The 25,784-nt window shown below is 47.4% G+C and overlaps 1 protein-coding gene across 1 annotated transcript in view; it reads left to right on the top strand.

Moving 5' to 3' along the window:
* Positions 1 to 285: 285 nt before the first annotated feature.
* LOC135903508 (sulfotransferase ssu-1-like) overlaps positions 286 to 25,784 on the top strand; it is a 65,312-nt gene continuing 39,813 nt past the window's right edge. The window contains exon 1 of the mRNA XM_065433821.1: positions 286 to 379. The gene's annotated coding sequence lies outside the window, so the exon portion shown is untranslated. The remainder of the gene's footprint in view (positions 380 to 25,784) is intronic.

Here is a 25,784-nt window from a genome sequence, read left to right as displayed (position 1 = left end):
CTGAGCTAGAAAAATAGCGTTCTGGCTCGCAGTCACTTCGTCGTCGTCGCCCACCAACGTGCTGAGTTTTACTGCTCACTTCTAGGGTTTGCTTCTCCGATCGCGAACTGCCCACCTGTTTACCTTGCGGCCTGCTAGCTTGGTGGCCGGCTGATCAAGGAGCGAGTAACGGACAGCGTACGGCGCAACAACTAAGCCACGAGTGTGGGCGGTCCGCGATAACATCGTCGCTGATGACTGACGGGAGCGGTGACGTCAGGAGCCTGGACGGTGCCAACACCTATAAAACGAAGGACCAACCGGTGTTGTAGCGCAGTCCGGTGGAGCGTCGACCAACGTGCTGCCTTTCCTTTGCTGCATCTTTGCTGCTTACTTCTAGGTAAGAGGTGCCTACTTGGTGGGCTCAGTCGTTTTTTTATTTTTTTGCTCCACTGGATTGCACTCCTGTCTCGAACCATTTCCCCGCGGGAACGTAGAAAGTGTTCAAAGTTGTTCGAAGAAGATCAAGAGAGTATATGTTGTTCCTAATGCAAGAAAGTATACCACGTGGGCAAATATTCGGAATGACTAAAAAGGCTTTCAATAACATTGGACCACGCAAAATCGACGGCTGGATGTTTGATAGTTGTAGAAAGCAGAAATCAGAGGAAGAAACGTCAGAAACCAGTGACGCGGAACGCAGAGGGGAGGGAAGGGAGGAAAGAAAAATCAAATGAGTCATGCTACAAAACTTATTGAGGAGATTAGCCAAAAGATGGTGGCAGTCTTGGGCCGAATAGAAGAGATGGAAAAAAAGGTAGACAGACAGTGTACGGCAACAGGAAAAGAAAAATCTATGGAACTGCTGTCGCATAAGTATGACGAAATTATGGCCACCACCATAAGGCAAGAAACGGATATTGCAGAATTAAAGATAGCGTCAGCAGAGCTGACGTGACAGATGGCAGAAAAAGACAATGAAATTGCGAGGCTAAAGGATAACGTCGAGAGTGCTGAACAGTACTTGAGGCGGAAAAACATCGACGTACAGGTGCTCCCAGTATAATTCGGAACGCAACACACGCGGCCGCTCGCCGGCGGAGCGCACCCGTGGAAGAAGTAGTACCATAGTCTGCGCGTGCGCGGTCCCCCTAGCTAGCAAGGTTGCCTCCCTAGTGCATCTAGTTTGTGTTGCGTTGCTCCGAAACGGTAGCCCTAGGTGCCCCTTAACGTTTTGTCTAGGGGGGTTGGGCCGGTGGTGTCTGTGGCAAGCTGTGTCTGCGCATGCACTCGCGTTGGAGCATAAGCGCTCGTGTCTGCATGTTCGCGTGCTTGGGCACCTTATTTTTTTCATTTTTCGGGTGGGCCGTATTTATCATTTGCTAACAATATTTATGGTAGGTGAGCGTGACTAGCGCTGGCAAAGGGCGGCGTTTTCGTCTGATGCCACCGTGATGATATCGGCGGCTCGATTGATAAAGGGATACGAACGTATTTAAACAACGACAGTTACGCGAATTCCGCCCTATTCCAATCGAGGCAACATGCCGAAAAGAGTGCCGATAAATGTGCGGAGAAATATAATTAAGCTCAGTTCACAAGCTATACCTCAACGGGAGATATGCCGCCTCACAGGAAAGTCTACAAGTGCGGTCAATCTAAGCATACAGGGATGAAGATGGCCGACTCAAAGATGCAGCACGATCGGGACGACACCGATCCACCTCGGAAGTGTCCGATCTTATTGTTGCTGCAGCCGTTGCTGATCCTTTTCAGAGCGCCCGTAAGATCAAGACAGCCCTCAACCTGCAAGCCAGTGAGGAAACAATTAGAAGGCGCATGCGAGAGGCTGGTCTTCGTGGATTTGCCGCGGCACAAAGGCCACACCTTACGGAGCACCAAAAATGGCGCCGCCTTTAGTTTTGCAGGGCATATGAACGCTGGACGACTGCAGAATGGAAGGAAGTGATATTTTCGGATGAATCGACATTTTCATCCAGATGGGATCAAGAGCGCCGCGTATGGAGACCATATAACTGCAGGAATTTTCATTTTCTTTCTTATATTTTAAGCACAAATTCTTCGGACGCGCAAAACGTATTTCATCTGAAAAGACCATTATCTATTCCCTTCTTTACGTGTATAGATACGAGCCTGGGTGTGTTTACGCGATCTACAGCAGTGGCCGCTGTACTGTCAACGTTTGGGGAGCAATTAGCAAAGAGGCCCTCGCTCCGCAAATCCGACTGTCCCCATCGTTCACAGCTGAAGCTTACTGCGAAATTCTGGACTACCACCTAGTGCCATACGCTCTGGACGGGCCATATAAAGATGGCTGGTACTTGTTCCAACAAGACCTGAGCCCGGTGCGCACCGCCAGAGCTGTGAAAAAACTTCTTCAAGAACGTGGTGTTCGCGTTCTTGACTGGCCTCGGAAAGGCGCAGAATTCAATGTTATGGAGAACGTGTGGGGCTTGATGAAGGAAAGCTTATCAAAGCTGAATCTGGGAGGGGCCAGTGCCGACGAGCTCTGGCTCGCCATAACGCGCGAGTGGAAGCGCCTTGGTGAGAGGAGGGACTTCGTCGATGCACTCTACTAGTCAATTCCACGCCGCGTACATGCTGCGTTTCGTGTGGATGGCGCATTCGCGAGATATTGATAGCGCAACATGCCGATCGCTTTAGACGTAACAGATACGTTTCGAATCTTTTTTTTTTACTCTAGAAAAAATAAATCCCGTGTTCTTCCTGTTATTTAGATTTACTATGTTCTCCTTACTATTTTTGTTTTGAATTCAGCTCACACAGCCTACCCTTGCTTATCAATGTGTATTTCCTCTGAGCAAAATAAATTAGTGCGAGAATGAGTATCTTCGCCAACAAACGCCGACTCGCTATCAATACGTAAGGATACTCGCTACCAATGGTCCAGATTCCGTGATTGATTGTCCCACAATATATACTTACTAGAGTTGTGAAGATTTCATTAGAGTGCCCTTTGCATGAAGTGACTTCCTGTGCGTGAAATTGACATGGATGAACGTGCCGCGTTATTTCATTTTATGAACTTTTTTATTGCCACTATCGCAGACACACCCGTTAAGAGGGGTCATGTAATAGTGGAAATTGAGAAATTGTCCTCGTATTACGAACCTAGTAGTAACACGGATAGGAAAATATTTTGCTAAGAGATAATACTTCGCAGGACAGGCTAACATGGCGGAAAAATAAGGCAGCGTTGCCGTTGTACCCAAGCCGCCTCACTAGCACGTATTCACGCAAAGAATTGCTATGTCCCAGACGGGACGCAGACCATGGCGAGAATATGCTGCAAGGAATGCCGGAGCCTTTATTTGTAGATTACGGTGCATGCATGCTGTGCTACAGACATTCATTCGCCCAGCCCCCATTGCACAATGCTAAAGGGCACCTAGCGCTACCTTCTTGGAGCAAGGCAACGCCAACCTAGATGCACTAAGGAGCGACACTTGCTCGCTAGGGAGACCGCGCATGCGCAAATCTTGCCTGTATTTATCCGCCGGCGCGCTCCGCCGACGAGCAGCTCCATGTCCAGCGTTCCCAATTATTCTGGGAGCACCTGTACATGGCATTTCGTACAAATGGAGCGAAGATATGTATAAGGTTGTAGCGGGGCGTAGTGCCAAGCTGGAAATACAGACATTCGAACGTCACTCACTGAAGGCCATTCACAGGCTAAAAGAGAAGAAAGATAAGATACCCCCATTGTCAGATTTAAGGGATTGGCAGATCGTGACCTGTAGATTTCGAAAAAATGCGCACTCCGATCTCATGACATATACATAAACGAACACGTGACACGAGTGCAAAACAAGTTGTTTTGGCTGAGCAGACAGAGGGGCAGACAACAGGGCTGTAAATTTGTCTGGATGCGCAATTGCAGAATTTTCGCGAAGCGCAACGAAGGAAGTCCTGCTGTGATCATTGCAACAGAAAACGATTTGCAAAAAAATATCCTAATGGCAGAGTTCACGTTTTTTCTGAGGGGTATTCTCGTATAAATCGGTTCATTAAGGAAGAACAGTTAAAGCAGGAGCTCAGTTTATTACATATAAACATACGAAGCATAAAGAAAAACTGGGACCAGTTATGTGCTTATGTAAACACTCGGCAGACAAGAGAAGAAGTAATCGTCTTGAGAGATGTTCATCTCGAAGCAACTCGACAAACCTTTTACAGCCTTGCTGGGTACTCTCGTTACGCTTGGTGTCGAGAAAACAGAAAAGGAGGAGGGATGGTCGTGTTTGTTAGAGATACGTGGTTGTCATATGAAATTCAGGTATCCATAGAAAACGCAGAAATGGTGGTTGTCTCTCTTAGCAAGATGGATACAAATTACATTGTATGTGCAATATACAGACCACCTAGCACAAACATTATTTTACTCCTCGAAGAACTAACCTTACTCCTAAAAAATATATGAATCAGAAGGATTTTATTTTAGCGGGAGATCTAAATATAGAATAATGCTAAACTCAGACGGTAGTTAGAGACTACTTAGACCTACTGGCTGAATTTGGTTTAGTTTACTTTATTAATAACTGTACAAGAGAGGAATTTTTAGGTTCCAAGATAACTACATCATGCATCGACCACATAATTGTCCGCATAGCAAACAAACACTGTTCATCAGGAGTCATTAAATTGAAACTTGCAGACCACTACTTTGTGGTACGAGTAACCATGAAAGAAACTTCTAGCCACGAAGCAAATGTGAACATCAGACTTAGAATCAGGAACAGTTTAGACAACAGGAGTATAGACAAAGCTATTCAGAACACACACTGGAATTCTGCGTTACCTCTGGATCACATGAGGCTATGTAATAAATTTCCCGAAATGTTCCACCTCATATACGAGACGTCATCCAATTCTATCAGAATAAAGCAAAGAAAACCGGACAACAATTCGATAACGCAGGTTATCATGGAGTTGTGTTCCTTAAAGAATAAAGCTTGGCAGAAATGTAAAAAAGTACCCTGCAAGTGCCGCACTTAGGCAGGAATTTCGCATATTGAGAAATCTTGTAACAGCCAAAACGCGACAGGCAAAAAGAAGATACCTGTCCGAGCAGTTTGCGCTAAACAGGAATGATGGAAGAAAGACATGGAAATTGGCAAACGGTTTAATGGGCCGCGTCAAACAGGCTGCGATTGAGAAGGTCATCGACAAAAACTTTCCAAAGGAACAAACACAGTCATTGTGCGAACTGTTTAACGAGACTTTCCTTCACACTAGATAAGCTGCGCATTGCTCATGGTACGAGTCGTCTCGAACATAAGCCAATACTTTCATGCGCACAGAAAGCGTACCTTACTGAAATAACAGAAGCTGAGCTATGGAATATAATAGGTAGAATGAAGATGTTCAAACCACCAGGTTTTGATAACATTCGCGTTCGAAATCTGTACAACAACCTTAACAAACTAAAATGTGTGATTCTCCAATTACTAAACGCAATATTAGTAACCGGAATGATGTCCAAGGAATTGAATATTTCGATAGTGAGACCTGTGTACAAAAGGGGAAAGAAAAGTGACTGCACGAACTATAGACCAATTTTTATTATACATGCCCGGGCTCATATTTTGGAAAAACACGTGACATCCGTTATGCAGTCTTTTTGCGATAAATGTTCATTAAACAACCCACCACAATATCGGTTGACAAAGGACCGGGACACAACTAAACTCTTAGAAGAATTATCGGATTACGTAAACACCGCAATAGAAAGCAATCGCATTAGGCCACCATTGTTTTGAGACCTATCAAAGGCATTTGATACTATTGATCACGCCTTGTTGTTCCAAAAGCTGGGCAACTTAGGTTTCAGGGGGACATTTCATCAATTCCTGTAGGGATATTTCACAGACAGATCACAGTGCGTCAGAATTGAAAATAGTGAATTTAAAGCAATAAAATTTGGTGTTCCGCAAGAAAGTACTCTAGCCCCATTACTATAATATCTACGTCTCTGAACTGGATTTTTTTGAATTTAGGATCAAGAACCTTCCAATATGCAGATGACACAGCATTAGCACTAGAACTGATCCAGATCTTGGGCGCAAAGTGTTTCAACAGGATGCGTGCAGGGTAATAGACTGGCTGACGCAAAAGTCAATATATATAAATCGTCGAAAAACAAAGCTTATCTGTTTTAGAAGCCCACACAAGCGAATGCTCCCAAGACAGTCTCTCTTTTTACATAACTGACATTGCACTTCGTGCACATGTATTGCAATACCATTTGAACATGCATTCAGGTATTTCGGAATAATATTTGAAGAACATATAACATGGAATGATCATGTGCAGTATATATGTAGCAGGCTTAGAGCTGGGGGGGTCTGCGATGATGTGCAACCTAAGAGGTAAAACTTCTATGTACTTGAGCCGCACCATGTACCTGGCGCTGGCTGAATCTGTTATAACCTACGACATTACATTGTATGGAACTTGTTCTGATCACAAAATGGAAGCCATCAACCGCATAATTAAAACAACAGTAAACAGTGTAACCTACGGAACTACGATGCAACAGGCTGACAAGGAGGAACAATACAATAGGCTTGGCATACTGGAAATGCGTGAACTATTTTATTACACTGTGCTCTCGCGCCATTACTATACAAAGGATTTCAATATACTTGTCAAGAAAAATGTTGCCCTAAGAAAAACAGAAATATACACTAAGCCACAATGTTTTACACATTAAGGGAAGAAAATAAGACGATATACATGCCACAGATATTTAATGAACTTGGAGAAGCACTTGGAAATTTGAAAACTAAAGGATATATGACAAAATCAATAAGGAAATGGTGCTCATCTTTGCAGATAAATTACTGATGCCCTCTTGCATGTAGAAGATTGCTTTCCTGGGATGTTCTGTGAGTTGTGATATGGCTCATTGTCAAGCCATAATGATGTATTTGATATATTTATTTACGTAGTTTTAATTTCGCTCGAGTTGTACCCAATATATCTCTATAATTTTGTATAGTATGCGTAGTATGTACTAGAATGCCTTACTTCATTGCTTTGTGGTGCACATTCGATGATTCACTGCGCTACCTGAACAACCAACAAGCACGCTGTGCTTAGGTTGGACAGGAAATTAAAACCTATGTACAAAATGAAGATGAATGAAATTTCGATTTGATTTGATGCATATTGGGTACTAGTCGCTAACACACACAGGAGACAAGGGACGAGAGGGGAGAGAGAGCCACTTACAACGGCTTTATTCGGAGGCACACCACACACTTGTATAGCCGTCTTAGACGCAAGGAACACAATAAGATCAAGATTGATGTGGAAGCTAGCTGGTTAAACGTTTCTTTTCAGTCATATAAAAAGATAATGATGGGTCGCTGACACACATGCTTCCTCCTTTCTTTCCGATAAAGAACGCTTCAATTACTTCCAGATCTTTTTATGCGAAGCATATTACGAGAGCTCAACCCAGCTCCTCAGGCGCGGCGGTGTCGCCTTCAATACCACGTGACACCGTGACGTCACGACAGAGGAGAAGTGGCTTTGGCTCAACTTTTGCAAGATGGACTGGGTGGGAATCGAACCAGGGTCTCCGGAGTGTGAGACGGAGACGCTACCACTGAGCCACGGGTACGATGCTTCAAAGCGGTACAAAAGCGCCTCTAGTGAATGCGGTGTTGCCTTAGAAACGAGCTGTTTCTAAATTAGGCTCATGCGTGCGTCGCTTGCTCAGGCGCACATTTCGATGCCGCGCCGAACGCTGCGTTGTTCGACGCTCACCGCGTCCAATGCGGGGCGCGTAGTCGCTGCGCCGTAGCGGGTCAGCGTTCCACTCTTGAAGGTGAAGCAGAGTGACGCATGAGTTGTTTCTTCGTCTAGCAGAACCAAATATAGCCAAGCAACAGCAGTTCACCAGGCTAAACAGTGGTTCAACAACTAAAATAAAGGCTAGTATGCTTCGCATCCTGGGCTTAGCCTTACCTAAGCCACAGCCATTTTTTTATCTTTACTCTTTCCTAGAATACGCACCCCTCCAAAACGTGGCTCACAAGAGCGTGACGGGCAGGACCTAATGTGCTTGGTACGTTTGGCCCTTCTTTGTCTTGCTCTACATTTCTTTCATGCTCCATAATTCGGTCGTTCACGCAGCGCTCAGTTTTCCCTATGTAGGAGCGGCCGCATGAGAGGGAGATTCCGTACACGAGACCTTCGGCTCACTCCATAAACGGTCGCCCATGATTGGTGCCGCATCCATTTTTATCTTCACGTATTCTTTCGATACCAGAACAAAGGCTTCCTAGCTTTTGGGGGGCTGAAAACACAAGCGGTACCCCCTGTCTGCTAGCAACCTTCTTTAAATTGTGGGCCATCTTGTGTACATAAGGCACCACCACAGGCCTCACCACCTCATCTCGAAGGGGATCTTCCTCAGCTCTCATAGCCGCACTCATTTTGTGTACTAGGCTTTCAGTGACTGCCATCACAATCGAATCAGCGAATCGAGCGAAAGACAGCCAGGAAAATTGCTTCTGGAAGCTAAACTGCATCCTGTGAGGGCATGATTTTCCGAGGGCGGATTTCAGGCATAGTGAAGCAATCCCCCCTTTAACGTCGTATGAGCGGAGTCTTATGGCAGCAGCCCTTTTTTTGCACGAGGGGCATATACCCAACAAATCTGATCCGCACAAAACTCAATTTTCATATGTAGAAACTGTAGGCAGTTACCCTCAGACACTTCAACGGTGAATTGGTAAGTTGCTCGCTACTCCGAGTGAACTTCAGGGCAGGCTGAAGACGCATTATCATCAGCAGTGGTCTTGTGCGCGTTTGGATTTAGTCATTTTCTTGTGTGAATAATTATTGCGGTCCGCGCGACCTGTCTCGAAAACGCCGTGTTGCAGCGCCTGGAGCCTGGTGAGATGCATCAAAGGTTTTATTCTTTCAGCCGTTCGCACTTCGTAGTAAGTGCCTCTTTTGACACATATAACATTTTATATGTACATATATGTCACGGCCGCCCTGTAGCACGTTGTATTGATGCAGAGGACAGTTTCCACCTTCAGCAGACAGTTTCCTAATTGCCTATAACGCGCGTGCTCTATTCGGGCAGTGGTCGCAGCGTTTCGGCAGAAGCGGTGGGGACACCGCTTCTGGAGGTTAGAAAGAACTCGCGGCCGACGCCAGCAGCGTATGGCAGAGGGTTGGGAGAAGAAGTCGATATCGCTACCTAAAGAGAAACAGAAAATCTCTTGACTTTAGCTAGCGCTGACGCAGTGTACGAAACCAATCAACGACAGCCTTGACATCCTTTACTCGCAGTTCCTCTACAGAAGGGGGAGGGGGGCAGCACATGAGAGAAAGAAGGCGCCTTAGGTAGGCAGGGAAACTAAACGTACGGTACAAAATATTTCTGTTGATTCTGAAAAAATTGCGCAGTTTCACCCAAAAGGCGAAGCACCGGTTGGGATAGCAAATTAGTGGATATCTGTGCGAAGTAAGGATAGTAGTTTTAGCTGCCGTAGGAACTTAAAAACCTTCACTTACTAACTCAATTATCAATGACGTAAAGACTAAGCATGCCTGATCGAGGACGTAGGAAGAAACAGACACGCAAAGACAGCGCTCGGTTTTGTGTGTCTACTTTTTTCTGCCTCTGTGTTCAGTCACGCTAATACGTTCTATCATAGATTCAAACTAACTAGCCCTCCAACGTTTTTACACTAAATTGACCAGCACAGTCTCATGCGCTCACAAGTAAACATAAACAGATCTCCCCCGACAAGCGCGGCAAAATCGCTCGCAAAATGCTGGAGTGAGGAATCGCGGCAGCAGCAAGGAAATTGACCTTTGCGTATCTCTCGGTTCAAGTAGAACGAATCGTCGAAAGCAGAGCGCATACGCAGCCATCGGCATGAAGCGCAGTCTGCAAATATTGCAGATCGCTCTCAATATGAAGCCCGTGCGGACACACGCTTTGGCCTTGTCGCAGATTGCTTTCAAGACACACGAGTGCCGACAACGCGTCCCTACGGCGTCCACCAATCACGTGCCCAGCGCCGTAGTAGACGCCGCGGTTGTGTCCACTTCGCATGGAGTGGTGGGTTCGACTCACCCTGGCAGCTGCCCGTGAAGAACATCCCTCGTCCTTCATCTGACCGCCCTGCCTGTGCGCGGCAGGAGAGGGCGCACCCCTGGCCTGTGTTCCTCGCTCACGCACCTGAGATTGAACAACGCTAGCCAGCTCGCCCTCACGCCCCGTCACTAGCATACACAGCACATGCCGCGCGACGACGATTTTTCTATCGCCCTTAGACTTTACACAGAACCTCACGGCGACGCGGACGGTAGAAATGCCCCTGGAGTGTCCATATAATTGCTATCGTAATAAAATAAACATGCACATTTGTCAAGCGGAAGACGCAAAGCCACATTAAAGCACCCTAAGGCCTAAGCTCACCTATGGTAGTGATCGCACGTCAAAACACTGTTGTGCCGGCCACGGTAGCTTTGCGGCTTTGACATTGTTTGAGGTCGTGAGTTCAGTCCAGACTATCGTAGCCACACTTCGACGGGAGTGAATTACACAAATGCTGGGTCTCTTATATTTAGGAACACGTTAAAGAACACCATCATATCCAAAATAATCTGGAGTCCACCGCTACGCCGGGCCTCATAGTCCGATTGTGGTTTTGGAACGCACCGTCCCGTAATTCAATTAAAGCTTAACACTTGTGCCACAATGCAATGTGTCATGTGAGGCAATGATAATGCTCAACCCTCTCGGAGATTAGGAACAATGGTGCACGATAATGCCAGATGCTAAACGTCTCCCTGTGTGTTCTCTGTATTAAGCAGACAAACAGCAGTGGTGCATATAAGGTAATGTTTATTATGAACTCACCATTCTCGTACTGTACTAAATGCTAAAGAAATTACATATTCGCAGTCAACATCACCTCTAAGTAGTGTAAATCAACGCAAACACCACGGAAAGCTTCGCTTACATCGATTCCCACAGAGCGTGGGATGCCCATAGTTTTGCTTATGTATTACAATAAATAACTTCGATTCCCTGATGCTTGATTGCATATAATCGATTGTATTCCGCTATAGGCTCATAAACACAAAGTCAGCTTGTTTTTTACTTGGTGCTAGTTGTATACCTTAAGCTAAGTTCACAGTACATCTATCTGTATTGACCAGTATGATTCAAGCACCTACTGCATGTTTCTTGTCGTAAATCGCAACGCTGCAGTAACTAAAGAAAGGTTTCTAACTTTGCTGATTATGTTGACTGTCGGCTCCTGGGTCTCACGATAGAGTGACAGGGTCCATTGTCACCAGCCGATGGAGGGAGTTGTGGTGGCACCGTGGGAGAGCAATGCGAATGGTTTGGTATTTCAGAAGCAGGACATTTGCGGTTGCCATAAACGCCGAATTTTCTGGTGTGAACCTTCCATAACAATTGCCATGAACACTCCGCTTTCCGCAGTGTAGAGACTTAACGAGGGACTATGGCCGCTGCTGCATGCGGTCGGGTACCTATTAAGAATTGGCATCTCAATGCAGCGTGGCGTATCGCACCAAGTCTAAACGTGTTGGCTGAGGGGTGACCCTTTGATGTGTGCTAGCCGAACGTTAGTGAAAGTAGTGACAAGAGGAGTACGGTGCATTCGCGCTACTTTCATTTGAATTAGTGATATGGTCAGAACGCGCTACCAGCGAGAATGCTGAGGGCGCTCTTGAAGCTGAGAACGAATAGTTATGTGCGCCGATTTGTGTGCTGTCTTGTATTCGGCCGAACTGATTGTACATAGCTGGTAAGCGCACTTCACCTTACTCCGGTGATGCACCGGAAAGATTTATCGACGCAGTGTTTTTCCTGAAATTTCTCCAAGTATCAATGTTAGATTTAGTGGCCTGTATTTCCTTGGTCTCCCGTGCATAACAAATTAACTCAAAGTAGGACCACATGTCAGCAATTAGGCGCAGCCTTCACGCTTTCGCAATTTATGAAGCTGCCATAGAAGTTATATCAGCAACTTGGTCAAGATTTATAGATACTGTGGGTCTTAGCTATCACGAGAACACAGTTATAAGGAAGGACAGACTATTCTACGCGAATAAGACAGCGCTGACATTTTAGAGCCTTGTTGAGATACCACGGATCCCATTCGTCCCTGGCATTCAATTAAGCATTTTTGTTATAAATTTAAGGTTACATACATGGCCACAATTAGTACCTGACCGGGGTAGTTGGAGAAGTATGGGAGAGGCCTTTGCCCTGCAGTGGCCGTAACTAGGCTGATGATGATGATATATTCATAAACATTTTAACTCTCAGCTTAACTGTTGTTCTAATCGTGAAGCGTCAGTGATGTTCCTGACATAAATAGTTAGAAACATCAAAAATTAGCTGTTTTGAATAAGCTGAAAATAGCGTCTTTACTTTTCTCGGCGAAAACACAAAACTCACGAGACATGACAAATACTAGCCACCAACCACGATTAGCGAGAAAGCGAGCTGTTCCGACACTGCGAGGCTGAGTGGCGTCCAAAACAGCAGGCATGTTCATTCAACGCCGCTATATCAGCTGTGCGCAGTAACGGGGCATTGTGATAGAAAAATGATTCGTTTTGCTGAGGTACGATCTCAAGCGTAGGTCCGTAGTCAGATGGTATTTTTCATATTTCTCGCGCTTTATCTCTCTACAGGGAAAGGTAAACATGCGATATAACGCGTGCTGGAGACATATTATACTGACATTTCTTACGATTCTTTACAAACACATGTTTAAAATTTTTACAATTAAAAAAAGTTCGCATGTTAGCTAACTTTACATAACTAATTGTATACAAAGGAACAAACATCACTGGTTCTTTCTTAATAATATTATAGATTATATAGACTTTGCATGATGCTCCGACTATAATCCCTTTCCTTTTAACGGTTGGCGTATGATAGGTGGGATACCTTTTAGGTATGTGTGCATATTGTCACGTGGTGGTGACGTTAAGAACACAGTAGCAATACTGTGAACGATAAAACTAACTTTTATTGAGCGAACCTGTGCCCACAAAACAGGCTGCACTTATAGCACAACGATAGCGGCGAACACGGTCGGCGATCGTCGAAAGTCTGACCAGCGGGTCAAGCGCGTCGGCTTTTATCGATCAGTCGTGGAATGTTCCAGATTAACCGATGGGACCCGCGTGCCTTCCACAAAGTTCTACACTATTCGCGTCGCGCATACATGCAATCAGATTACACAAGTTGCGGTGAAAGACAGTGGAGGGAACCATCGGTAACATTCCAGAAACTTCTTTTACATGCACGCGCGTCCTGCGCTGCCCGATAACATTTGTTAGGCGGCCAAACGTCGTCGTCCCATAAAGATAAGTACACGTATCATTACCCCCCTCTTAAAAAGCATAGACCCGATGCTGCAAACAAACGAAAGTAATAAATAGGCACTCGTAGAAAAGAAAACAACAAAATAAGGGAAGTTCGTTACCTTCCGTAAAACGGTTTAAGACGCACCACGTGGATAACTTCAGGTCGTGCGTGGCGCCGCTGTGAATGTGAAATGCCCTCTGGCACGACCTCATAGTTCAGTGCGCCAATGCGTCGGATGACCTTGTAGGGTCCGAAATAGCGTCGCAGTAGTTTCTCACTCAGTCCTCGTCGGCGTATCGGGGTCCATACCCAAACACGGTCACCGGGCTGGTACTCGATGAAGCGTCGTCGGAGGTTGTATTGTCGGCTGTCGGTACGCTGCTGCTTTTGGATACGTAGACGGGCGAGTTGTCGGGCATCTTCGGCGTGCTGGAGATAGGTAGCGACGTCAAGATTCTCTTTGTCAGTGACGTGTGGCAACATGGCGTCCAGCGTCGTCGTCGGGTTCCTGCCGTAAACCAACTTGAACGGCGTGATCTGTGTTGTTTCTTGCACCGTCGTGTTGTAAGCGAATGTTACGTACGGCAGGACGGCATCCCAGGTCTTGTGTTCGACGTCGACGTACATCGCTAGCATGTCGGCGAGGGTCTTATTCCGCCGTTCCGTAAGACCATTCGTCTGCGGGTGGTAGGCCGTTGTCCTCATGTGCCTTGTCTGACTGTAGTTGAGAATGGCTTGAGTGAGCTCCGCTGTAAAGGCCGTTCCTCTGTCGGTGATGAGGACTTCTGGGGCGCCATGTCGCAGCAGGATGTTTTCGACAAAGAATTTCGCCACTTCGGCTGCGCTACCTTTCGGCAGTGGTTTAGTTTCAGCGAAGCGGGTGAGGTAGTCCGTCGCCACGACGATCCACTTATTTCCGCTTGTTGACGTCGGAAAGGGTCCCAGCAAGTCCATCCCGATCTGCTGGAATGGTCGGCAAGGAGGCTCAATTGGCTGCAGTAATCCGGCTGGCCTTGTCGGTGGTTTCTTGCGTCGCTGACAGTCTCGGCATGTTCTGATATAACGGGCGACGTCAGCGGTCAGGTGCGGCCAATAATACTTTTCTTGTATCCTCGATAGTGTCCGGGAAAATCCTAGGTGTCCAGCGGTCGGATCGTCATGTAGGGCGTGCAATACTTCTGGACGAAGTCCTGACGGGACAACAAGAAGGTAGTTGGCGCGGACTGGTGAAAAGTACTTCTTCACGAGCAGATTGTTTTGAAGCGTGAAGGAAGATAATCCGTGCTTAAATGCCTTGGGGACAACGTCGGTGTGCCCTTCCAAATATTCGACGAGGCCTTTTACCTCCGCGTCTGCCCGTTGCTGTGCAGCGAAGTCTTCCACGCTTATCATTCCAAGGAAGGCGTCGTCATTCTCGTCGTCTGGCGGTGGCTGGTCAATGGGGGCGCGCGATAGGCAATCGGCATCGGAGTGTTTTCGTCCGGACTTGTAGGTGACAGTGATGTCATGTTCTTGTAGTCTGAGGCTCCATCGCGCTAGTCGTCCTGAAGGATCCTTTATATTCGCTAGCCAACACAACGCGTGATGGTCACTGACGACTTCGAATGGCTTGCCATTAAGATAAGGGCGAAATTCAGCTGTAGCCCAAACGATGGCAAGGCATTCCTTTTCCTTCGTAGAATAGTTGCCTTCCGCTTTTGACAGCGACCGGCTAGCGTAAGCTATCGCCTGTTCGACTCCGTTTCTCCTCTGGACTAGAACGGCACCGAGGCCTAGGCAACTGGCGTCAGCATGGATTTCTGTATCGGCGTACTCGTCGAAGTGCGCAAGTACCCGCGGCGACTGCATGCGTCGTTTGAGTTCTTCAAATGCGTCGGCCTGCGGCATTTCCCACTCGAACTCAACATCACATTTAGTTAGACGTGTCAGCGGCTCGAGATGCGTGAAAAGTCGTTGACAAAGCGCCTGTAGTAGGCACACATGCCAAGGAATCTACGCACTGCCTTCTTGTCGGTGGGCTGCGGGAACTGTGCAATTACAGCTGTCTTTTGCGCGTCTGGACGGACACCAGATGTGCTCTCTACGTGGCCTAGGAACAGAAGCTCATCGTAAGCGAAGCGGCATTTTTCCGGCTTCAGAGTAAGCCCTGACGACTTGATGGCTTCTAGTACTGTCGCAAGCCGCTTGAGGTGATCGTCGAAATTTCCGGCGAAGACGACGACGTCATCCAAGTAAACGAGACAGGTCTGCCACTTCAATCCTGCTATTACCGTGACCATGACGCGCTGGAACGTTGCAGGCGCCGAGCACAGTCCGAATGGCATAACCTTGAACTCGCAGAGGCCGTCTGGCGTGATGAAGGCGGTCTTTTCGCGATCCCTTTCGTCGACTTCTATTTGCCAGTAGCCAGACTTGAGGTCCATCGATGAGAAGTATTTAGCATTGCAGAGCCGATCCAATGCGTCGTCTATCCGTGGGAGGGGGTATACGTCTTTCCTCGTGAATTTGTTCAATCGACGATAATCGACGTAGAAACTTAGGGTTCCGCCCTTTATCTTAACTAAAACTACTGGAGAGGCCCACGGGCTTCTCGACGGCTGGATGATGTCGTCGCGCAGCATTTCGTCGACTTGGTGTCTTAGACCTTCGCGTTCTCGCGTCGAAACTCTGTAAGGGCTCTGGCGGAGTGGTCGAGCGCACTCTTCGGTTATTATGCGATGCTTTGCGACTGGGGTTTGTCGAATCCTCGATGACCTCGAAAAGCAGTCTTTGTATCGTCGAAGCAGACTTCTGAGCTGTTGCTTCTTAATCACGGGGAGACTTGGATTTATGTCGAAGTCTGGCTCGGGAACTACGGTTGTCGGGGTAGATGCGACAGAATCCGAGAGGACAAACGCATCGCTGGTTTCCTGAATTTCCTCGATGTATACGATTGTCATGCCCTTGTTGATTTACTTGAACTCCTGGCTGAAGTTTGTCAGCAACACCTTCGTGTTTCCTCCGTGCAGTCGAGCGATCCCCCTTGCGACGAAAATTTCACGGTCGAGCAGTAGACGTTGGTCGCCTTCGATGACGCCTTCTACGTCAGCGGGTGTTTCGCTGCCGACCGAAATGACAATGCTGGAGCGAGGCGGGATTCTCACTTGATCTTCGAGCACCCTCAAGGCGTGGTGACTACGAGGGCTCTCCGGCGGTATCGCTTGATCTTCCGACAGCGTTATTGACTTGACTTCAGGTTGATGATTGCGCCGTGTTGGTTCAGGAAGTCCATGCCGAGAATGACGTCTCGTGAACACTGTTGGAGGATAACGAAGGTGGCAGGATAAGTCCGGTCATGAACGGTAATTCTTGCCCTGCATACTCCAGTCGGCGTAATGAGGTGTCCTCCAGGGGTTCGAATTTGAGGGCCTTCCCATGCAGTTTTAACTTTCTTCAAATGGGCGGCGATGTCTCCACTCATTACGGAGTAATCGGCCCCTGTGTCCACTAAGGCGGTAACTGCGTGGCCGTCGAGAAGCACGTCGAGGTCGGTGGTTCTTTGTCTGGCATTGCAGTTACGTCTTGGCGTCGGATCACGGCTGCGTCGTGTTGAACTAAAGCTGGAACGGTGCGTCGTCAAGTCGTCTTTCGTCGGTGTAGTCTTGGCTTCCTGACTTCGTCGGGACAGCGGCGTGTCGTTATTATTTCGTGGAGATGATCTCTTCGTCGTCTTCGTTGGCGGCGGAGGATCTTCGTCAGTTCGACGAACAGCAACCGCACCTCCATCCGTTGCTGCTTTTAGTTTTCCGGATATGGGCTCGCAGAGCAGCCCCGCGCTGGGCCCGTGTATGGTCGGCGCTGCGGTGACAGGTAGCGGCCTGGTGACGGCGAACGGGATGGTCGTCGAGGGCTCCATTGAGTGGCGGCGAGGTAGTCGGCGATATCGCGAGGTCGTTCGCCAATTTGTGGTCGCGGCACGTTAACGGCGAACCCTCGGAGTCCCATATCCCTGTATGGGCAATGGCGGTAGATGTGCCCGGCTTCTCCGCAGTGATAGCAAAGCGGACGGTGGTCGGGGGCGCGCCAAATGTCAGTCTCTCTTGGAACGCCGCGTGAGGGGACGGCTTGGCGTGCTGGCGGCGGGGGTGGTGGTGGACGACGGAACTGTGTCGTCACTGGGCCCTGGCCTGGACGCGGAGGGGGTACGTGACGGCGGGCTACAGTGGCGTATGTCATCGCTTGCGGCTGAGGTTGCCGTAATTCAGGGGCTACTCCGAGTTGTTGTTGGACCTCCTCACGTATGGCGTTGGCAATCGACGCCACTTGAGGCTGTGATGAGGGGAACAGCTTTTGCAGCTCCTCCCGCACGACCACTCGGATAGTCTCGCGCAGGTCGTCGGTGGCCAGTGACTGAACTCCGGCGTAGTTTGTCGAGTTTGAGCGGTGGTTGAATTGCCGGTTCCGCATTTCCAGTGTCTTCTCGATGCTGGTGGCTTCGCGAAGAAACTCCTCGACGGTCTGCGGTGGGCTCCGTACCATTCCGGCGAAACGTTCCTCCTTTACACCCCGCATCAGTAGGCGGACTTTCTTCTCCTCGGACATTTCCGGGTCGGCGTGGCGGAATAGGCGGCTCATTTCTTCGGTAAAAATCACTGTGGTCTCATTTGGTAGTTGCACCCGGGTTTCTAATAGCGCTTGGGCTCGGGAGCTGTTCCGAAGTGGAAGCCGCTTCGGAACAGCTCCCAGGTCGTCAAGGTAGCTTCTCGGTTCTCGAACCACGTCCTGGCATTGTCTTCCAATGCGAAGAAGTCATGTCGCAGTTTTTCGTCGCTGCTCCATTTGTTAAAAACAGCGACCATCTCGTATGTCTCAAGCCAGCTTTCTGGGTCCTCGAACGTTGAACCACGGAACGTCGGAGGCTCCCTGGGCTGCTGCAGCACGATGGGGGATGCTGGGGCTGCCATTGGGGTGGACATGGTGGCGATCTTCCTGGTCGTCTAAGGCAAAAGTCCCTGCTCCGGGGGCAGTTGTTGAAGACGGCGGCTTGCTCGATGGTCCGGGACTACGTTGGTGTTGTCTTTGCGTTCCGGGCTTGGATCTCGGCTTGCCGGGGGCGTCCGGTACATGAACCAAAAGCACCTCCACCAGATGTCACGTGGTGGTGACGTTAAGAACACAGTAGCAATACTGTGAACGATAAAACTAAATTTTTTGGGGCGAACCTGTGCCCACAAAGCAGGTTACACTTATAGCACAACGATAGCGGCGAACACGGTCGGCGATCGTCGAAAATCTGACCAGCGGGTCAAGCGTGTCGCCTTTTATAGATCAGTCGTGAAATGTTCCAGATTAACAGATGGGACCCACGTGCCTTCCACAAAGTTGTACACTATTCGCGCCGCGCATACATGCAATGAGATTACACAAGTTGCGGTGAAAGACAGTGGAGGGAACCATCGATAACATTCCAGAAACTTCTTTTACATGCAGGCGCGTCCTGCGCTGCACGATAACATTTGTAAGGCGGCCAAACGTGGTCGCCCGATAAAGATATTTACACGTATCAATATGCAGGGTGTCTCAGCTAACTTGGACCAAGATTTTGAAAAAAACTTTGCGTTCTTCAGAACCGAAATTTCGTGGAAGTTGTTAGCGTGTATCTAAACTTACAGTGCAATTCTTTGCTCGTCTTTCTTGAGTAATTAACCAAGATAAATTATTTAGCTTAATAAATATAGCTTGAAAGATTCCGGCTTCAATACGAAAGTTCTGAAGCTTTACAAATGTTGCCCAACCTAGGTACTTCCAATGAGATGGACTTAGCATGGCTGTTTTTATTCGTGAAAAACAAAAGCCCGCGGAGTTTTAAAAATACCACGTGACAGCGCGCTCTGTGCGTCCGAATGCGACGCGATTACAGCGCTCTCATGAGTGATGCCTAAACACATCGCCATCGCTGCGCCCTTCCTTCAGTTACAAGAAAGGGATGGAAACTTTGCTAGGCTCTCACATTACCGGCAGCGGCTGGCGACGGCGCTTCGAAAAATCGCTTCATCAGCAGCCGCTTGTGCGTGCCGCCGAAGAACGCGCCGTCATCAGCCGTTTATTCCGATATGACGATATGACCGGGCGACAAGAGGAAAGCTGTCAAGGTATACCGAAATGGGCAATGTGTGGGAAGACATAGCGCGAACGCAATTATGAGGAGTTGCTTGATGCTAAAGCAGCTAGCTTCAAAGAGGCGCGGTAGAGAAAGGGGACCATAAGTGAAGAAGCTGAAGCAGACATTTTGGCTTTCATGACTGCGAAAGCTCATTCCAGCGCCCGTGATTTGAGTGGTGAGGTTGGCATTTCAAAGTCTTCAGTCTCAAGAGCTCTTAGGAAGGCAGAAATCAATCCGTATCACCTCCAACTGCATCAAAAGCTGCAAGAAGTAAATTTTTAATGGCGGCTTGATTTCTCATATTGAAAGAAAGAAATGCAGCGAATAAATCTCTACAGCCGTTATCCATGAAAAGAGCCATCTGTGTGAAACTTTTGCATGACGTGGTAAAGGCACGTAAGTAATATGAAATTACAAATTACCTGCCCACAAGGAATAGACAGGAAGCTAAAAAGCAACCTTCCGTGTCAGTTTACAACTCTTCCTTTGCGACAACCAGCGTGATTCGCACGGCGTTAGGATGCTTGTTATAATGCGTGTGTGCTCGTTGGGGTCTTGCTTTCAAATTCGAACTTATGTGCTTGCCATTTTTCCTGCGCACGCATACTGCTAGCGTGAGAGTGAAATTCTTACCGCAGAAACTGAAGCCGCGCTGTTTTTTAACTGCCTCCCAAATCCACTGGCGTTCATCCCAGAACCAAGCGCAACGCGAAGCTGTGTCGTGGGCAGCAGAAAAGGCGCGAAACGAGCGTTGTGTTTTTATAATTACACTTGGGAGCGCTGTAATCGTCGCGCATTCGAGTGCGCAAAGCGTGCTGTCACGTGGTATTTTTTAAACTCCACGGGCTTTTGTTTTTCGCGAATAAAAATGGTCACGCTAAGTCTACCTTTTGGCAGTGCCTGGGTTGGGCAATATTTGTGGGTCTCCACAACTTTCCTAGAGGCGCCTGAACATTTCAAGCTATATTTAAAAAGTTAAGTTATTTCGGCCAACTACTCAAAAAGAAACGAGCAAGGAGATGCTACTGTAAGTCTAGATAAACGCTTACAACCTCCACGTGATCTTTGTTCTGAAGAACGCATAACTTGTTTTCAAAAGCTTGGTCCAAGTTAGCTGGGACACCCTGTATACGATTGGCAGCGCTCACATTTATTGCTCACCACTCATAACGAGGTCAAAGAAGACGCAGTGAACAGCTTTTCTCGCCTACCCTATTAGTTTACTATATATATATTTTGAGGTTATTTCTTGAGTGAACTTTACGTTCTGTATGCCTCTGTATTGAAGAGACGTGCTGTAGCCAGCAGTAGTAGGTGCTCGCGACACAAGCTGGAAGTTTATCTATTTCTTTTATTCTACAATGAAAGGACAATTACCCGAGAGCACACATGTGGATCGCGCCTCAATTGAGAGCCTACCCGGGCGCTATGACAAACGGCCGCTGGTTAAGTGGGGGTCACGCTTTAATCTACGGCTCAAGCAACTAGTCTTCTTTTGTTTCTTTATTCCTGTCCGCTTTGCCTGTGATTGAGCTAGACAGAACAGGGTGCGGGAGGAGAGAAACGATGCCAAGGAAGCACAGGCCCGCGTCATTGCAGCCTGCCCTCAACAGCGGATGTACTGAAATGCACAGTGAAGGCAATATTGGCTCAGGCCTACAATGTTCATACGTTGGATTTCTGCACCGATACAATGCTACTAATGAAGTGCGACACTATTATAAATTATGAGGTTTCACCTGCATGAACATTACTATTAATGCATTGGCGTATGGCGTGATGTCTTTCCTATAGACTGCCTTGAACAAAAGCTTCATTTATTTCAAAATCAGTTTACCTCACTGTTAGTGAGTATTATGTGCAGTCGTGAATCATGTCTCAGTCTGAATTTCACTGGTCAAACTAGAGTATTGTGCCGAATTCAAGAATTATCACTAAATGCTGACACGGGATGGCGCAATACCGATTGACCTGAGGAAAATGAACTTGCTCCAGCAGGCACCGCAGCGGAAGATGCCGTCTCCGCATTCCTTCCTTGTGCTTGCGGCAAGATGCCCAGCATCAACCACAATCCTCCCCAGTTCACACTCGCAAGCTCCTCCACCCCCAACACTCTATACAGCATACAGTGCTTGGACTTCACATGGACCCTCATGGCGACGCCGACAAGAGTCGGTATATCTGCTATTGTAATAAAAAATATCCCTTGCGCGTAAACCTCTTCTAAATCGATCATGAAGTTCTTCTTGTAAAACGTTTTTTCACCTACTTCAGAAACTTGCACCGCTAATTCATTGCTTTCACTGCTTTTTTATGATGTTCCCGACGTTAACCAGCTTCGTCTGTACGAGCTCGTCTTATCCTTATGATCTTTGCTTTTGTAGACTTTCTGTATGGCTCAAGTCAGGTGCGTCTTGCTCCTTTAAACGAGCGGTTTGATTAGTCACATTGCGATTTCCTGTGTACATACCGCATGTTTTCCTTGCGAAGAATAGTGGCAAGAACCTTTTCAAGGTGTTAACAAACCGCTTTTAGTTCTTGTCCCCACGTTCACTTTAAACGAATGCATGGGAAATAAACACAAATTGATTGATCGATTTACTGGTTGGCTGACGGACCGATTGATTGATTTTCCGTTGCCTTCTTGTTAGTGCCATTTACTACTGATTTTTGCAATGAAACATTTTCAAGGGTAAATTAGGATCCCTCAGGTTTCTCTGTTGCGAGATCTGGTTCAGTCAAGAGTACGTCTTTTTTCTCGCTGAAGTGTTTGCCAATGAAAGCTCATCTAATACAACGCGCCAACTCCTTAGATGTTGTCATCGCCTTTATCGCTTCTGGCGCTTGCACGACTTCAATTATTCTTCCTAGTGCCCAGAAATGGTTTGCAGAATCTTTTAGTGCAATGTTCACTCTTTTTCGCAAATGTCAAGTACCCACCGTTGACTTCTACATTTAATTTGTTTTTGAACAAATTGCTTCACCATCGTTTTATTTCTCAGTACTTGTTCCACCTGAAGGTTACATATTCTATGTGTAATCTCAACGTTTTGGCTTCTATTTCATCTCTAGATGCATCCTTTCGCTCTTTCATAGCTGGAGAATTCCACCTAAAGTATCAGACAGCTCAGATTTTCCTTAAAAAAGCAATGCCTACTTACTCCAGTGTTGAACGAGAGAAGGGGAACGGAGCTGGTAAATATGTGTTATTTGTTTATTTATTTATTTCACGACGCCTTACACGCCCCATGAAGAGCATTGATTAAGGTGGTCATGAAAACATGAAAGTTGTACACTTGAATACCACAAATATCAGAAAACGTAAGCGCTACAAAACAGGGTTCCAAATGCAGTGATACACAGCACATATACTTTGTTCGGCACATTGCTCACGATAACATGACAGATTTTGAGGGCGGAAACTGAATGTTCCGGAGTCGCGTAATTTATCCTTATCCATTCGCATGGCGATGCTCTAAGGGAGGTAGTTATTTTACAAGCGGATGGCTCGTGGCGAAGCCGACAAATTAAATCAATCCGTCTTTCCATAGATACGGCTGAAATAAAACTCATTATTCAGACGTCGTGGTATGCAACTTGTGCGTTCCGGCAGCAAAGATGATGGCCTTACTTGATAAACCTAATGTGACGGAGCAATCAAAAGTGGTGGCAGTCAGGAGAAGGCGATTTGACAGTGTGGAGTTGGAATCGGTCTCGATAGCCGTCTTGTTTACACATTGTTGTCAATATTGTACATACATTTTTATATGTGACTTTTGTAACATGACAAATTCGTGGAGGTGCGGGGTACCTACGAGAAACAACAACGGAGCTGCGCAGTGGTCCTCACATTGCAGTAGACAACATGACGAACAAAGCAGGACCCGACATGGCGCTACCCACATCAACGCCTACAACCCAGACTGTTGTGCTGGCTCAGCCACGGGGTCCAGGAACGTTCTACGGAACCAATCGTCTCGACGTAGAAGACTGCATCGCCACATATGAGCGTATACATGCCCACAACAAATGGGATCCGACGATTATGCTAGCTAGCTTTGTCTTCCAGTTACAAGGCACGGCGAAGGTGTGGTATCAAAACCACGAGTAAGAGCTTAATGACTGGGGCATGTGCTAACAGAATCTGACGGACTTGGTCGGCAGTACAACCGGGCGAAAGATCACTGCTAAAAAGGAACCAAGGATCCGCGCCCAGACGTCCACAGAATCATGTCTCTGACATTGCGGACGTGTTGGCTCTGTGCCATAAGGCCGACAGCGGTAAGGGTGAGCAGGACAAGGTTGGGCATGTGTTGAAGGAGATCGCTGACAATGCTTTCAACCGGCTGATACGCAAAAATGGTGAAATCGTACAGGACATCATAGAGAAGTGTCAACGCTTTGAACACGCCAAGAGCCACCACATCTCAACGCTGTTAGCACGCCTGCCGAAAACAGCTCCGCGATTTTTTACCTTTACGGCCACCCTTTAGCCCAGACATTCGTGGTCGCACATCGTATTTACACCAGAGACGCCAATATGGTATGCCGCTGTCCGTAGCGTGTTTCACATGCTGAACAACAAATGATACAACGATAAGTCAATGACTAAACACCATCTTGCAGTCTTCCGGCATCCCCTGTTGTCCTTCTCATGAAGGACGGCAGTTGGCGCTTATGTGCGGATTAGAGACACCTACAAAATCACAGGCAAGAATATCTATACCTTGCCTCGTAATAATGATGCAGGTTATTGACACATCTCGGTAGAGAACATGGACCATGAGAGAACTGCTTTGATATCACTTGACGGCCTCTACTAACTGAAGGTTATGCGGTTCTGCCTTTGAAACAACCCGGCAACCTTCGAAAGCATGATGGACTCCTTACTTTGCGGCTATAAATGCCCCACATGTCTGAGTTATCTGGACGATGTCGTTGAGACGGCATCGTCTTGAGACGTCCTTAAGACGCGACCATGCACTGAAAGTCCGCGAGTTTCCTGTCAGGGGTGAAGTCTTTACGTATTCTTTTTTTTGTTCGATTCATAAAAAATTGGAATGCTCTTTCACCTAACATTGTTAAAATTGAAAACAATGATGCGTTTTTTCGCGCTTCGTGTATGTTATCACTGGTTTCTTCCTTTAAAATGTAATCCCCCTTGCTGTAATGCCCGCGCAGGCAATGCAGGTATGTAATAAATAAATAAATAAATAAATAAATAAATAAATAAATAAAAAATAAATAAATAAATAAATAGTCTTTTCACCAACTTTCATGGGTCATTTAACGCGTCTATCGGCTATTCTTGCTGTTTTCGGACGCACTGGCCGGCGTTTAAACTCATCCACGTGCACTTTTGAACGTCGTCAAGTTGCCTTTTAAATCACCCTTTTACTTCCTGCTTGGCCGTCGCCCTTCTTTGTCCATTGACCCACTGCTTCCCCCACACGGCACGCCACATTTCCGGCTCCCGTCTCACTCAACCTCAAGCCGCGCAGGAGGTCTGGTACGACAGCCGACATCAGGACGTTCATTTTCCAACCTGCCTCCGTAGTCCCACTAGATACACCATGTCACCGCATCAGCTTGTCTGAAAAGCTGCTCCCGCGCTACGCAGCGCCCTACAAGATATTGCGTCGGCTAGGCGATGTGAACTACGAGGCCACTCCGCTGGACTTGCGTGTCGCCATTGACGTTGTGCATGTGTCCCGGCTGAAGCCTTGGTTTGCCGCGAGTTCACCTCCTTATAGTCAGTGCCGAGAGGGTTCCTTTACAGCCTGGGATTATGCTACGCAGTAACCAAGAGTGACGCCAGTAAGAAGACGATGTGTAGAGGTGGAATTGGTCTCGACAGCCATTTTGTTCACGCATCATTGTCTATGTTGTAAATATTGTAAATACATCTTTGTGTGTAACTTCTGCAACTAAACAATATTTATCTAACAAGACCAGCAATGCCACGTCGCACCGACTACTGAGTGATTGAAGCAGAGCAGTGGGTCAGGTTGCAGCCACGCTGGTACTTTGTTTAATCACTGCTCACTCTTTGTGCGATGCCTCACCTCTTGTGATGACCACAACCTCTGGGAAGTCACATGGCCTGGATTAGCTTCGTCTGACCTTGCTCCGTCGTTTCTGGCCAGGCACTTGAATTCCATCGAGTGCGTGCTCTGGGACTACCATATCACTGCAATAATAGATAGTTCCGGCGTTTCCCTCTTCAAACTT

Source organism: Dermacentor albipictus, chromosome 7 (assembly GCF_038994185.2).
Source record: "Dermacentor albipictus isolate Rhodes 1998 colony chromosome 7, USDA_Dalb.pri_finalv2, whole genome shotgun sequence".
NCBI classification, from domain to species: domain Eukaryota; kingdom Metazoa; phylum Arthropoda; class Arachnida; order Ixodida; family Ixodidae; genus Dermacentor; species Dermacentor albipictus.
The sequence above is the reverse complement of the archived record's forward strand: the minus strand, read 5'-3'. Positions and strand labels throughout refer to the sequence as shown.